At 40.6% G+C, this 12,759-nt stretch overlaps 1 protein-coding gene across 7 annotated transcripts in view; it reads right to left on the reverse strand.

Annotated features, from left to right (window-relative positions):
• The window catches only part of LMBR1 (limb development membrane protein 1), a 154,197-nt gene that overhangs the window by 61,653 nt on the left and 79,785 nt on the right, over window positions 1–12,759 (reverse strand). The window lies entirely within an intron of this gene.

Raw genomic sequence — 12,759 nt, forward strand, 5'->3', positions numbered from 1 at the left:
GTGATTCTAATCAAGGGCGTCTCGGCTGTTGAGGCGCACAGCCAGGCAGTTCCGGGAGCACCGCACTTGGCGAGAGCACAGAGCACCCGCTTGGGCAAGAGCGCAGGCCCGGCTGGGCTGCTCCCACAGCCTCCAAGCGCCCTCTGGTGTGCAGCCCGAGGACTCCCCGAAGGAAGAACACTGCTCTCAATTACCGATCGTTTCCTTTTTCACATTAGATAAGATGTCATCACTTCATGCAGCTGGTATTTAATAAAGCCTCTTTATGCACAATTTTGTTTTTATAATAAAGCACCTTTATGCACACTTTTGTTTTAAACGTAAAACATTCTGTCCTCAGGGTCAAACCAGAGGCCAGACCTCTAAACTTGAAACCTACTAGAAAAGGCAAACAAATGAACAAAAAACAACTTCCTTCTATTCCAGCAAAGTCACCCAACGATTGAATCCGTACCTAAATTCAACGATGCATTCAATGTTTTATATTGTAATGCACTAATGTACATCTAATACAACAAACAAAATTATAAATAAACCCATGCCTCTCAATAAATCCTGTAATCTTTCCTTCCATATTAAAAATAGTTTAAAGATGTATTACAAAGATCTAAAACATATACTGACTCCAACTTTACCCTGATACTATTTGCTAATTTCTGAATTAAAGGGATAGGTTGCACTTCAATCATGGCCCCGGGTGCTCGGATGCAACAGAGAGGACAGGGAATGCCCTGAGACCCCAGCGAAGTGCCCCCAGCCCTCCATAATGACTCAGAGTCGAAGGGGCCTGTCCTTACTAGTCCAGTCCTACAACAGGGCTGCCTGGGCAGGTTAAGCGATGTCCTCAAATGTGGAGTCAGCACATCTTAAGTGTTCATAGCAAGGGAGGCCGGTGAACCAGAATGAATGATGCTTGTATTTTATTTAACACATCAGCTCTAACAGTAGCTATTACTCAAGTGAGATGAAACACGAACAGTCCCCAGACACACTACGAAAAACACACTGCTACTTTCCTGAAGAACTCTCCAGACCTGCACTTCCAAACTTTAAACCACTTAGGATGCCAAAACATGACCACCACCTTTTAATGGTGATTTCTTTTTTCTTTCCTTCTCTCTTTCTAAGCCACCGTCTTTTTTTCCTAAGCAAGATTATTACACATCAAATATTATGTGGAAAGTGTATAAATAAAACGGATAAAAAGAATCAGTGCTCCAATGTGTATCACTTCCTGACTCTGACTGGAGCCCAAATCCCATCTGCTTCTGACCAGCCCTTAGTAGCAGTCGGGCTCCCAAAACACGTAACGTGTGTCTTAAATGTTACGACATATAAGCTAAACACTGTAACAGTGTTATAATATATGAACTAAACAGTAGTGATCCTTGGAACCATCTGAGACCCACTGTCCAAACAAAAGTGTTTTAATAATAATTGTGGTAATTACTAAACAAATGTAATAATGTACTAATAACTATAATATAGAACTGTTACAATGATAATAAATGTTGGGGAATAAATCGACCAGAAGATTTACACACTTCCTCTGACATTTTGGTAAGAAATAGGGGAGTCTGGGTGGCTCAGTCAGTTAAGCACCTGACTCTTGATTTCGGCTCAGGTCATGAGCTCACGGTTCGTGGGTTCAAGCCCCACATTGGGCTCTGTGCTGACAGCACAGAGCCTACTTGGGATTCTCTCCCTTCTCTCTCTGCCTCTCTCTTTCTCTGTCTCAAAATAAATAAACTTTTAAAAAAAGAAAAGAAAAGAAAAGAAAAGAAATATTCCTTGGCAGCTAAGTGTGTTTTTCTTCAAGTATGTTACTCTGCTTTGGAAGCCAATGCTCCATGGGTCTCTCCCATTTCTGTGCATCTCACAGATACAGGCAAGGATAGATAGCCCTTGCTCTGGACTGTCTTTTTAAGGATTTCTGGATAGCAAACAGCCTTGAAAAACAGAGATGGCATCTCTCTGAAACAGAAGTAGGTCTGTTTCCTGTCTGGTATGAGAAGAATAATGTCCCTCTACAGAACAAAGGGGAGGCAGGTGTGCCTGCAGCCCATTTGTGGGTTCCTCCGAGTTCAAGGGTCCTCAGCTATGACCTGAGCCCGCTGTAGGAACAGCCTCCACCCAAGCCGCGCTGCCCCTCTGAGGCTAGTGGGAGGGTGGAGTTGTCCTGGGAACAGGAAGCTGATGGCTTGCCTCGTTCTGAGTAATGAAGTCCTTTGCCTCTGGTCCAGGAGTCTCATGTCCACAACCACCGTGCAGGAATCTAGCAGACTAACTTGTCAGCTTGCAAGTACAGTAAAGTCTCAGAGCCTCCACAGTTCTAGCAGATTTGGGTGGCAAGGGTAGGCAGCTACCACGGCTTTCTGAAGAAGAACAAATAAGGGCCCAGAAGGTTGGGTTAAGGGCAATGAGAAGACTTCCAGGATCTTGCAGTGAGTTCTTACCCAAGCAGGAGGCAGGTGGGAGAAGTAAGGGTCCCCAAAGACCTGACATGCTGATGCTTGTCAGAGGCCGAGCTGCTTAGGGAGCCTGGTCATAGCTCCTTTCCCAGAGAGGAGCAGGGGGTTACTCTGTTTGTGCACAAGGCCAGCTAAAAAGACTACGGTTACAAGGAACTAGTTTTCTTGGATACTTTGTGCTTTTCTGTATTTTCCAAATTTCCTAGAATGAATGTGCATGACGTTAATATGAGAACAAATTAATGTTTTTAATTTTTTTCTCAAAAGAATTAGCTTCCAAGAGATTGACAAAATAACTCTGAAAATATCCAAGTTCAGTTTATGAGACATTATGGTGAGCTAGTTCAGGACCCCAACCCTAGCAGCAGACTGCTGATGTTCAGAGCCTGGTCCCGTCACTGACCAACTGTGTAACACGGGGCACATTTCTAAGCTCTCCGTGCCTCAGTTTATTCCTTTGTAAAAATGGGTTTATTAATAACACCCCTACTTTACCGGGTCATTAAAAGGATCAAATAAGTTAACATAAGCAACATGCGGAGCATTAGGCTGGATGCTTAGTAAGCACAATGTAAGGGTTAACTGTAATGACTCCAATTCTTGCCTTTGTCTTTAAGATTTCCAAGGATCTGTGGTTCTGAATTAAATTTACATCACCTTCTAACGCCAGCTCATCACCTACTTCCCGTCTCTGTCACCTACCATCCACAGGCCTGTAAGTCTTTCTCGATGATGTGAGCACCAGGTTCACAAGCACTTGTATCGCATCCCCCACCATCGCGAGTAACACACCAGCTCCTAAAGAACTTAACCTCCACTCTACCACAGCCCCCTCCATGCACTAGCCCGGCTCCCTCTAAGCTCTCCGGCCGGGAGACTGCTCCATGCTTCTCTTCGACACATCTGGTCCTGAAGCCAGCACTGTTGTCTTCATCACGGTGACCTCCACTCCCTCAATCCACCCACCTCCCTCAATCGGTGTTGTTTTCACTTGCCTAAACCCGACGTTAAACTGTGTACTTTAATGATAATCCGGTACCAATAACACTCTAATATTCCTGGTCCCTTTGATTTCCACCAGACCAGCTTAATTCCACTGGCAGCTCACTCCTTGAATTCTCGGTCCTGTGAAAGACATTTACAAAATCACGAGAACCTTCCACATTCCAGGGTGGGCCTCTGCGGTCACTGGGCAATACTTATGCTGATTTCTGGCTAACAATTCCCTCAATGAGTTTTTAAATGTTTTCCATTCTCCTTGATCCTAATCTCATCCCTACTTTCCTGCAAACTGCACCTGCCACTACCTCTTCCTTAGCAAGACACAGCTGGGCAGCCTGCACATCCCTCAGCTTCCTTCCCTACCCCCTGGTTTCTCTGTCTCCGTTCTTATTTCATTCTACAAAGGACAATGGCTCGGGCTTAGATGTTCCTCCTTTCCCATGCTGGATCAGCACTTCTCAAACTTTGAGAGGGGCTCGCCAATCCCCGACAACCAGCTCAAAGGCACCTCAGTCAATTCTGATGAAGACGCCGGCCAGACTGCTCTGTTCTTCCCCTAGGTGATCTGGCCTCCCCATGGAGCCAGCGACCCTGAGGTTTCTATCTGTAGTCCAAATCCGTAAACTGAGACCAAGAGCCACACATCCTAACTGCCACCTCCCCTTGGGTATTTCCCTAGTCCTAAACTTAATTCTAAAGTCAGACTCGTCATTTTATCCCCTAAACCTTCTCCTTCGGTGTTACATATGGCAATAAATGGCACCAATACCCACTGTGTTATTCTTTCCAGACGTTGGAAACATCCTTGTCACCTCCCTTCCTGCTGCACCCTCTGACACACACACATACACACCTTGGACCCTGATCTATTCAAACACCAAGTCCTTCTGATTCTCCTGTGTCCTTACCACTAAAGCCATCCGCTCCTCCTTCCGCAACCACATCCGTCTCACCTGGACGACTGCCTTGCCACCTCGTAGTCCCAATAGCCAACTCTCGTCTCTCTCTGCCTCACCTGCTGCCTACATTGCGGTGGGAGTACGATCTCTGCAAAACACAACTCTGACCACATCACTCTTAGTCATGACTTGCTAACAGAAGTATGGGCCAGCAACAGGGAGACAGGTGCACTAATGCAACAGCAAATTAACCTCAAATCTCATTAGCACCACTTCTAGCCAAGTGAGGTGCTACACACATACATCCCTAAAGTTGGGCCTTGCTTCTTTTGTTGTTTAGATACTGAACAAAATAATTATAGACGACACAAATTATTTATGATTGACTAGCATACAAAAGTGCTGTCCAACAGACCCTTTCGTGATGAAGGAAATGTTCTAAGTCACCCAGTAAGATAGCAACCAGCCATATGTGTTTATCAAGTACTTCGAATGCCGTTTCTATGACTGAAGAACTGATTTTTATTTTACTTCTTTTTTATTTACTTATTTTAAGTAGGCTTCACACCCAGGGCGGCCCAACGCGGGGCTCAAACCCATAACCCTGAGATCATGACCTGAGCTGAGATCAAGAGTCAGCTGCCTAACCGGAGCCACCCAGACACCCCTGATTTTTAATTTTATGTAATTTTAGTTCTTTGAAATTTATATAGCCACCCATGGCTAGTGGTTACCATATTGGTCAGGGCGGAGTATCAACAGTCCGCTTCTAACAAAATCTGATATAATCTCTGTACTCTCAAGTACTTTAAGCTCAATTTTCTTAAGTGTTTTCTTTAACCTTTAATGTTTATTTATTTTTGAGAGAGACAGAAGCAGAGAAAGGGAGACACAGAATCCAAAGCAGGCTCCAGGCTCCAAGCTGTTAGCACAGAGCCCAACGCGGGGCTCGAACTCACAAACCATGAGATCATGATGCCCTAAGCCACAGTCGGGTGCTTAACCGACTGAGCCACCCATGCACCCCTGAGCTCAATTTTCTAAATTTAACCTTGATATAAAATTACTTGAAAAACAGCTTGGTTAAAGTAACCTCATTTAACGTGCTATTGCTCTAACTTAATGTTTTTAGTACCATTTATGTCAAAAACAGGAAATCTACTACTAAATTCAAAAACTAACCCCTCTGTTTACATTAAGAAAAATTATTCTCTCATTTAGAAAAGTAGTTTTTAAAATGCAGCCTACATACGTATAATCCGTCCGACAGTGATACTTAGGTTCAAGACCTACACGTTTATCCCTATATGCTGACAAACTGAGTCCTCAAATAAATCTTCATGTCAAAAAAATTATATGTGAACAGTTTCTCTCAAAAGAAACAAGCTATATAATTCCAAGAAGAGGTTTTTTTCTATTACAGATATATAACATCGAGAAGAAATGTACACCCACATGCTTAAGCAGTCAAATAAGAATCATTTAAGAGAAAAAGAGCTCTATAGTCAAATCATATAAACTGTTCAAGATTTATTATCAATATTTATTTTTAAAAATAGTGGGGCGCCTGGGTGGCGCAGTCGGTTAAGCGTCCGACTTCGGCCAGGTCACGATCTCACGGTCCGTGAGTTCGAGCCCCGCGTCAGGCTCTGGGCTGATGGCTCGGAGCCTGGAGCCTGTTTCCGATTCTGTGTCTCCCTCTCTCTCTGCCCCTCCCCCGTTCATGCTCTGTCTCTCTCTGTCTCAAAAATAAAAATAAAAAAAATAAAAATAAAAATAAAAATAAAATAAAATAAAAAATAAAAATAGTAAATAACTCATCAAAAGAAATCTGCTCGTTTTCAGTTATCAAACTAAGCAAAAAAGAGTGACTTGGCAATATTACGCTTACAGAAAAGGCTGCCACAGAAAAAGTCAACAAAATTGCTGAATATGACTAGGCCTGCTTATGAAATATTGAAGATAACCGATATAGTAAGAAACAGCTGTTATTCTGACTCAATCCACTAGGAGGCCAGGACAGTTATGTTTTCCTTTCAATTGCATTCTGTTTTTCTGATTAAACAAGACAAAACCAGCCCAACTTGAAATCAGTGAAGAGTCACCATTTATGAGCTTTAGCAAAACCAATAGAAAAACATAAACTTGTTCATTAAATGCAATGTGGCAGCTTTTTTGTCTTCAACAACTTTCGGACAGAGAGAAGAGAGGTAACAGGGCTATGAACAACCAGAGATTTCATGTATAAATTCAAAATTGACGGACTCATACAAGTGCCAGAAATACATGAACTGATACCACCACGTTTCTTGAGATCATAAAGGTATTACAAAGCCTAAAAAGTACAGTCTTGTGTGGCATGTAAGATGTGAGACTTTTAAACTTTTGTATGTGATTCTGTCTGCAAAGTAATGAAAGCATTGAGAGCTTTTATCTCTACCATTAATCACCAGCAGGACAGCATATAAGCAAAAAATATGCCTACTGCTCATTTTTCCATTAAGAGTCAGAATCGGGAGTTAGGAAGCCCCAAGGGGAAGGTTCCCATCAACTCTATTCTCCTATACGCTGAGCTAAAAGATGTGCCAGATGTCAGAATAACTTACTGAAATGCCCTGCGAGTAACAAAGTGGCAAAACATTGTCAGAGAGGAAAAAGGTTTCCATTGTTAATCTTAAAAAGGAAAGTCTCCTGAATACAAGGTCACAAAACTATTAAGAACGTGTTCTTATTATCAACAGTGGTACTCCTTTCAAGTAATTTTGAAAGCTTATATTAAGTCATGTATTACTAAGATTCCAAGAACCTTGTAATAATTTCATCTCTAGTATGAATAGTTATCTCAATCCCTCCCAAAAACCATTAATCTAAATTACTATAATGAAATTCCTCCCCTTTTACTAAAATCATAGTTCAACAAACACTCAACGTATGACTTAAAAACACCATCAAAACGAACTACTTTCTTCCTGCTAACGAAACACTATATTGTTTTTAAGAAACGTGAGCTATATGATTGCACTGTTTCTCTCGATATTATTTTGGAAATTACAACTATCACAACGTTAAAACAGTTTAAATTAAATAGGCTAGTGAAGACTAAATACATGTAGACACAGCTTTCTTTCTAGATTGAAATAAGCACTGAATGCATAAAGTCTAAAACATTAAAATAGTTATATCTGCTTTTTGAAAAATTTCTGCTGGTCAATTACACACTTAATTGCTTTGTACTGAAGATCAATGAAGTGAAAATTACAATGTGTTTACAAAAGCTCTAACAATAAGCTGATATGTTTCTATGGTGATGAACATTTAAACAAGATTTTGCCTGGACATCCTGACCTCTTGGGAGGTATGTAAACACCACTGTATGTACTAGGGCTCCACCCACCAGGAAAGCCTGGGAAAATTTTCTACATTTACAGAACATTTAAGAGAAATATCAAGCCACCGCCTTCATTGAACAAAAAGAGTCTCTTAGTAACATTCAGATAAGGTTTGCACAGCATGCCATCAAGACTGCACCAGACGTACATGCAGTCATCTGGGGAAGATGGATGGAAGCACTAACAAGGAACAGAAAATACAGGCAGGTAGTAATTATCTGAAACCATGAAAAAAGCTACAAACAAGCATCTCTATAGAGTGTCAAACATCTCCCCCCTTGCTCCCAAGGTAATCATTAAGAGTTTGGACCAAAAAGTTTTGGTACCAGCTCAAAGAAAACAGCTTTATAGAAAGCTATGTTAAGCTATAGTGAATGATTTTTTTAATATTAACATTTTCTTCATTTAATGTAGTCTATATAAGATGGAAAAATTAAAACTTTATGACACTCAAGTTATTGTAATTTGACAAAAAGAATGTATTTTAGGATAAGTTAAAATAAAAACACTATCATTACCAGTTCATTTAACTAAGATGTTCATTGTATTCAAATTAAGCAGAAATTTCTCATGATATTAGACAAGCAAAAATCCTCCAGATTGCAAGTAAATAAATTAACACAACAAGTAAATGAAACAAGTAAATCAAAGAACTGAACCATAGAAAGACTGCAGGGACTCTGTATTAAAATTTTAAAACACAATTCTAAACTTGGAAAAAATATTTCTCAGTATTCTACATCATATCAGAATAACTTAAAGGCCAGCCAGTAAAGAGCTTTCCTTCTATTTCAATAAATAGATTCCAATAAATCTGTAGTTCACGGAAATCTGTAGTTCACGGAATCAATTTCACGGAAAAGAAGAGACGGTAACTGACATTTGCCGAGCTCCTACCAGTTGCTTTGTATGTGCTCACTGAATCTTCATGATAAATTAGAAGATAGATTTTATTATAAATCAGGAAGCTCACGTCCCCAAAAGTTAAATAATCTGCCCCTGGTCACCCTGTTCAAGGCTTGCCAGCTTCAGGACCAGACCTGTAAACTCAGGTCCACCAGTGTCCAGAGCCCACGCTTTCCACCTCCGCACACAACAGAATCAAGACACCAAAGACAAACTGACGTGGAAACAGGGAAGTAGGGGAGAATGCTTAAAACCTACTGAAGACAAACCTCTAATTTAGTAAAGGAAGTAAAGCAAAACACATAAAAGCTTCTTCCACTAGAACATTAATTTTCAATTCCGAAATAGCAAACTCATGCCGAGGTCAAATACTCTGTCCTCTAAGAAACTTGATGCAATAGAAGCCAATACCACTGTTCGTTTCATAAAACACTCAATAAAGACACAACAAAACTAAGAACATTAGAGTTATTATTTATGACATTACTACAGCAAAATGTACAAACTTTAAAGTGTAGAATTTAATATGAAGCACTGTCACATGATTTGGATGATCATGTCACATCGCTTATGTGGCAAAAAGTACATTCACACAGAAAGCACTAGGAATTCGAGAACACCGCAGGAGAGCTCTCCCTGCGACAGTGAACCACACAGGACACACGGACATGAAAAGCTTCGGGCCGTCTGCCCTCACTCCAATCACACCCTCCGTTAGCTGAGCTAGGCCCATCTCCCTGACTTCCACATTCCCCCCAGCTCTCAATAACAACGATCCTGGGTGGGTCGGTATGCACAAATGTGTGTTTTACAATTTTCCATTGAAAGTAAGTTGGCATTTTTTTAAGTTTATTTTATTTATTCTGAGAGAGACAGGGAGAGAAAAAGAGAGGGTGGAGGGCAGAGAGAGAGAAAGAGAGATAAAGAATCCCAAGCAGGCTCTGCACTGTCAGCACGGAGCCCAACTCGAGGGTCTATCTTCAGGACAGTAAGACCATGACCTGAGCCGAAACCAAGAGTCCGACACTTAACTGACTGAGCCACCCACGCACTCTAATAAACTGGCACTTTGGTTTTACATAGCAGCTTCAATTTGGGTAATGTGAGCCCATTACCGAGAAATAAATAGGCTTTTGTCCCTTTCTATTTTTAAATAATGAAAGTATGCTGTTTAGTGTTATATGTCTATTAAATACTTAAAGGAACATGATCACATCCACTGTGGCACCCACGTGGCCCTCCCAACTGCACCAAACTTCCACACCAACCTGGTCAAGTGTAACCACTGATTTGAACTGCCGTGTTCGTCATTTATTGACTTTAATTTTTGATTGTGGCCACACACACACAACATAAAGTCTACCTTTTTGAGCATTTTAAAGTGTACAGTTCTATGGCATTACGTATGTGCATTCGAATCATTCTGCGGCCACCATCACCATCCATCCCCAGAGCTTCTTCACATTCTCCAACTGAAACTCGGCACCTATGAAACAGTAAGTGCTCATTCCTTCCTCCTCCTGCCCCCAGCCCCTAGCACCCAGCATTCTATTTTCTGTCTCTATGAATTTGACCATTCTAGGGACCTCATACAAGTGGCATCACACAGTATTTATCTCGTTGGGTCGGACTTACTTTACTCGGCATAGTGCTCTCAAGGTTCATCCATGTTACGGCATCTGTCAGAAATTCCTCGCTTTTTAAGGCGAAATAATATTCCACTGTAGGTGTATACTACATTTTGTTTACCTATGAATCCATTGGTGGATACTTGGATTGTTTCTACCTTTTGGCCATTATAAATAGTGCGCCAGGAAAATCAGTGTATAAACATTCTGCGAAGGAGAGACAGGAGGGGGACAGTGGAGTGGGAGAACCCTAAGCTCATCTGGTTACCAGAGGGGAGGTGGGGGAGCAGGGAATGGGTGAAATGGGTGATGGGGATTAAAGAGGGCACTTGTGATGAGCACTTGTTGAATCACTATATTGTACTCCTGAAACTAACATTATACTGTATGTTAACTAACTGGAATTTGAATGAAAACCTGGAAGAGAGGAAGAGAGGAAGGAAGGAAGGAAGGAAGGAAGTAGGAAGGAAGGTAGGTAGATAGATCAGTCTGTGGAGTGCTTGCTTTCAATTCTTTTGTGTATATACCCAGAAATGGAATTGCTGTATCATATATAGTAATTCTATTTTTAATTTTTTGAGTAAGCATCATACTGTATTCCACAGCATCTGCACCGTTTACATACGCACCACAGCGTACAAGAGTTCCAATTTCTTGGGGTGCCTGGGTGGTTCAGTCGGTTGAGCATCCGACTTTGGCTCAGGTCATGATCTCACGGCTCGTGAATTCGAGCCCCGTGTTGGGCTCTGTGCTGACAGCTCAGAGCCTGGAACCTGCTTTGGTTTCTGTGTCTCCCTCTCTTTCTGCCCCTAACCCACTCTCATTCTGTCTCTGTCTCTCTCAAAAATAAATAAACATTAAAAAAAAAAAAAAGAGTTCCAATTTCTCTACATCGTCACTGATGCTGGTTATTTTCTCAGGTGTTTTTCTGGCGGGGGGAGGTGGGGGGCGGGCAGGGGCCTGGTTTGCAGTTGTTGTTAGCAGCTGTCCTAATGGGTGTGAAGAAGTACCCCACTGTGGTTTTGATTTGCATCTCCCCAAAGACTAGTGATGCTGAGGGCTTTTCTCGTGCTTATGGGCCTCATGTGTCTTCTTCCCAGACATGTCTCCAGTCCTCTCTGCTCCTCTTTTATTTGACAGAATCAAGTTCTCCAAAATTGCTCTGGGCGTTCTTGGTTCTCTGATGTTCCATAAGAATTTTACTATCTGCTTATCACATTCTATAAGATAACCTGGTGGAATTTTTATTAGAGTTGAGCTGACTCTAAAAACAAATTTGAGAACTGTTATTTTTACCATATAAAGAAAGTCATAAACACAGAATACCTATCCATTTATTTAAGTCTTCCTTAACATCTTTCAATAAGATTTTTTATTTCCATATATTATTTCCATAAAGATTTCACATATCATTTGTCCGATTTATTTCAACATACCTTGGGCTGTCCTATTATAAGAATATTTTAAGTTAGACATTGTTTGTTGCTATTACTGATTTTTCTATATTTTTCTATTTTATTCTCTATTAATTTTTTCTATATTAATCCTACATCCAGGTTCCTTGCTAAATTTAATAACTTATCTTCAGATTCTATGGGATTTTTCCATAGACAATATCATTTGTTTATAAGGACTATTTTGTTTATTCCTTTCAATTTTTCCTTTTCTTGTCTAACTGTACTTCTAGTAACTCTATTACAGTGTTATTATTGAGACAAAAGTACTTAAGATGACATCCCAATTTTAAAGTAAATACTTCCAACATTTTACCATTAAGTACCATGTCAGTTGCAGACTTGGAGTAGATAATCCATAAGCAGGTTAAGAACGTCCCCTCAAGTTCTCAGTCTGCTTTTAATCACGAGTGGTTACCGATTTTACTAAATGTGTTTTGTGTTCGTTTTGAGATGCTCACTTGACTTTTTTTTTCCTCACTTGACTTTCCTAATATGAATTATAGGCATAGATTGCCTAAGGTGAAACCAATCTTGCATACCTGAAATAAAATTTTCTTCAGTGATGACTTTTGCTTACATGGCTGGATTCAGCTTAACATTTTCTGATTCATAAGTATTCACAAATAAAAATGGCCATAATGTTCCTTTCTCATACTATCCTTGTCTACTTTCAGTATCGAGATTATACTAGTTCCATAAAATAAAACTCTGAATGCTCCACCTTCAAATCTCTGAACAAATTTGTATGAAACTGAAGTTATCTAGTAAAAATATGCCACGAGCTGTCTGGGCTTGATTTTTTTTAATCAGAATGACTCTGTAGAACATTCATTTCTGGCAATATCGAGAATCAGATATCCTTATTTCCCTCTGTGGGGAAAAAAAAAAATGTCTAAAGCACAAGGTCAAATATTTTTAAATCTCCCTTAAATCTTCTCTTTGTCTATTAACTCTGAGAATGCACTGAGTTTGGTACCTCTCACAGTGTTGGTTTTTCCCAAAGGTCA

This window comes from Panthera uncia, chromosome A2 (assembly GCF_023721935.1).
Source record: "Panthera uncia isolate 11264 chromosome A2, Puncia_PCG_1.0, whole genome shotgun sequence".
In the NCBI taxonomy this organism is placed as follows: Eukaryota; Metazoa; Chordata; class Mammalia; order Carnivora; family Felidae; genus Panthera; species Panthera uncia.